The sequence below is a fragment of the Lissotriton vulgaris genome, chromosome 1_1 (assembly GCF_964263255.1).
Source record: "Lissotriton vulgaris chromosome 1_1, aLisVul1.2, whole genome shotgun sequence".
NCBI classification, from domain to species: Eukaryota; Metazoa; Chordata; class Amphibia; order Caudata; family Salamandridae; genus Lissotriton; species Lissotriton vulgaris.
This window is the reverse complement of record NC_141685.1, coordinates 235,764,263-235,768,042: the sequence shown is the minus strand read 5'-3', so window position 1 is coordinate 235,768,042 and position 3,780 is coordinate 235,764,263. Positions and strand designations below refer to the sequence as shown.

General features: G+C 42.1%; 1 non-coding gene across 1 annotated transcript in view; it reads left to right on the top strand.

Moving 5' to 3' along the window:
- TRNAT-CGU (transfer RNA threonine (anticodon CGU)) overlaps nt 1-22 on the top strand; it is a 73-nt gene extending 51 nt beyond the window's left edge. The window contains exon 1 of the tRNA in view: nt 1-22. This exon is cut by the window's left edge and continues 51 nt beyond it. This is a non-coding gene — a tRNA (tRNA-Thr).
- The last annotated feature ends 3,758 nt before the right edge of the window (nt 23-3,780 follow it).

Sequence of the window (3,780 nt, the reverse complement as noted above, 5' to 3'; positions counted from 1 at the left end):
GGTTCGAGCCCCACGTTGGGCGAAAACGAGTAATTTTTTCCTAAATATTGCATTGACTCTCATAATATGGAGATTAATCTTGCATTAGACCTGCAATAACTCCCAAAAATTGTCCAGGAATGGATTTCCTTCATAAAAAATGATTAGTCTGCATACCATCTTGAAGTGGGAGCCTGGCTAGCTCAGTCGGTAGAGCATGAGACTCTTAATCTCAGGGTCGTGGGTTCGAGCCCCACGTCGGGCGAAAATGATTAATTTTTGCTGGACTCTCATAATCTGGTGATTATTCTTGCATTAGACATGCAATAACTATCAAAAATGGTATCTCCCTTGGTTTCTCATTGGTGGGAAATTTAACTTCAAGATTAGGTAGGGTGTGAGTCTAGATGAACACACCACAATATCACTCATATTCGAGTAGTAAACAGGCCAACCTGAACTGTAAAACATCCCATAAGTGGAGGTAAGGCATAAGTTAGGAGTGAACTGAACACTGTTATGGGCAATTGGACTGCAAATAAAGTGTGGAAGGCAGTCAGGTTACTTTTTTCATGTTATGCAGATTAAACACACAGGGGAATTAGCTCAAATGGTAGAGCGCTCGCTTAGCATGCGAGAGGTAGCGGGATCGATGCCCGCATTCTCCATTATAAAATTTGCATACATTTTATTTTTAACTTGTCATTGCCCATGGTCATTGCAGAGTAAGAACAGAAAAATCACAGATGGCTTTCAAATATGGTCTCATTATAACAACTAAAGTGGTTTAATAAAAAGGGTTCAGGTATTCTTTAGCATGTGAGAGGAATTTGAATTCTTATGCAATCTCAAATGAAGTTCTCACAACTTCCGTTTTCATTTTCTCTTATTTTTTTTGACACTCTGTCCTCTGAAGGATGTATAAATCTGGCTTTCCTTGCAAAACAAGAGTAGAGGAATATCCAGGATTTGATTTTTTTCACATAAAAAAGGGATTGGTCTGCATACTGTCTTAAGGAGGGAGCCCGGCTAGCTCAGTCGGTAGAGCATGAGACTAGGCATGAGCGGATTTTGCGGATTGGCAATCCGCGAATTTGCGGATTTGCAAACTCGCAATCCGCAAAATCCGCGAATTCCCGCGAATTTGCGGATTTTTTTTTTTTTTGTGTTCGCCCGTGTTTCTGCCAGTTCGCGAGGGTTTTTACAATTTCGCAATTTGCGAACTTACCTGTCGGGTCGCAAGTTTTGCGAACTTGTTGTTTCTACGTGTCCAACCTGTTTGGGACACTCTTCTTCATCACTGCCACTCTCTGTCACCACTGCCACTCTCTGACTACTCATGCCACCCTCTGGCCCACCCATGCCACCCTCTGTTTCATCACCACACCCTCTGGTTGTCCAGTGTACATTATTTTTGGCAAAGCAAAGCACACCTTCCCTGCCTCAAGTGACCTGAATTAATTTGGGGCTGATTAATGTGTCACAGAATATTTTTTTAGCTGGCACCTGCTTCCTTAGTGCGCCCTGATTAGTGATCTTTTGCACTTGCTAAGTGCTTTCATTGTTGCAAAATTAGTTACAACACCTGCCCTGCCCCAACTGACAATAATGAATTAGGGGCTGATTAATGGATTTTAACTTCCAGCCTGGCTCCTGCTTGTCTCCCTTAGCTGTAATTCAGGACCTTTGTGGCATATGTGTAACTATTCTGAGGTTCAGAGCAGGGTCACATAATAGTTGCAACTGGCAACTGAACTCTGGAGGGGCCCCTCAGGAAGCACTACAGGAAATGGCTACTAATGATGAGCCTGAACTTTTGAACCTGGTAAGTAGTTACTTTCAGTTTTGCTAAAATCGTATTTCTGCAATTTCGCACTTATTCGCGGGGCGCGAACTCACGCGAACAGTGCGAGCAGTGCGAGCAAAATCCGCTGCTCGCGGATTTGCGGATTTTTCAGGAAATTCGCAAATCTCGCGGATTGCGGATTTCCCGAAAATCCGCAAAATCCGCGAGCGGAACGGATTTTCCGCCCATGCCTACATGAGACTCTTAATCTCAGGGTCGTGGGTTCGAGCCCCACGTTGGGCGAAAAGGAGTAATTTTTGCCTGAATATTGCATTGACTCTCATAATATGGAGATTAATTTTGCATTAGACCTGCAATAACTCCCAAAAATTTTCCAGGACTGGATTTCCTTCATAAAAAATGATTAGTCTGCATACCATCTTGAAGTGGCAGCCCGGCTAGCTGTCGGTAGAGCATGAGACTTTTAATCTCAGGGTCGTGGGTTCGAGCTCCACGTTGGGCGAAAATGAGTAATTTTTGCTGGACTCTCATAATCTGGTGATTATTCTTGCATTAGACATGCAATAACTATCAAAAATGGTATCTCCCTTGGTTTCTCATTGGTGGGAAATTTAACTTCAAGATTAGGTAGGGTATGAGTCTAGATGAACACACCACAATATCACTCATATTCGAGTAGTAAACAGGCCAACCTGAACTGTAAAACATCCCATAAGTGGAGGTAAGGCATAAGTTAGGAGTGAACTGAACACTGTTATGGGCAATTGGACTTCAAATAAAGTGTGGAAGGCAGTGAGGTTACTTTTTTCATGTTATGCAGATTAAACACACAGGGGAATTAGCTCAAATGGTAGAGTGCTCGCTTAGCATGCGAGAGGTAGCGGGATCGATGCCCGCATTCTCCATTATAAAATTTGCATACATTTTATTTTTAACTTGTCATTGCCCATGGTCATTGCAGAGTAAGAACAGAAAAATCACAGATGGCTTTCAAATATGGTCTCATTATAACAACTAAAGTGGTTTAATCAAAAGGGTTCAGGTATTCTTTAGCATGTGAGAGGAATTTGAATTCTTATGCAATCTCAAAATGAAGTTCTCACAACTTCCATTTTCATTTTCTCTTATTTTTTTGACACTCTGTCCTCTGAAGGATGTATAAAACTGGCTTTCCTTGAAAAAACAAGAGTAGAGGAATATCCAGGATTTGATTTTTTTCACAAAAAGGGATTGGTCTGCATACTGTCTTAAGGAGGGAGCCCGGCTAGCTCAGTCGGTAGAGCATGAGACTCTTAATCTCAGGGTCATGGGTTCGAGCCCCACGTTGGGCGAAAACGAGTAATTTTTTCCTAAATATTGCATTGACTCTCATAATATGGAGATTAATCTTGCATTAGACCTGCAATAACTCCCAAAAATTGTCCAGGAATGGATTTCCTTCATAAAAAATGATTAGTCTGCATACCATCTTGAAGTGGGAGCCCGGCTAGCTCAGTCGGTAGAGCATGAGACTCTTAATTTCAGGGTCGTGGGTTCGAGCCCCACGTTGGGCGAAAATGAGTAATTTTTGCTGGATTATTGCATTGACTCTCATAATCTGGTGAATATTCTTGCATTAGACATGCAATAACTATCAGAAATGGTATCTCCCTTGGTTTCTCATTGGTGGGAAATTTAACTTCAAGATTAGCTAGGGTATGAGTCTAGATGAACACAGCGCAATATCACTCATATTCGAGTAGTAAACAGGCCAACCTGAACTGTAAAACATCTAATAAGTGGAGGTAAGGCATAAGTTAGGAGTGAACTGTCAAGTCAAGTCAAGTCATAGAATTTATATAGCGCACTACATACCCAGAGGGTTTCAAGGCGCTTAGGAAGGGGAGGAGGATTACTTGTCAAATATCCACGTTTTTAGTTGCTTTCTGAATGCTAGGTGGTTCTGGGTAAGGCGAAGGTAAGCGGGGAGTGAGTTCCATGTTTTAGCAGCCAGG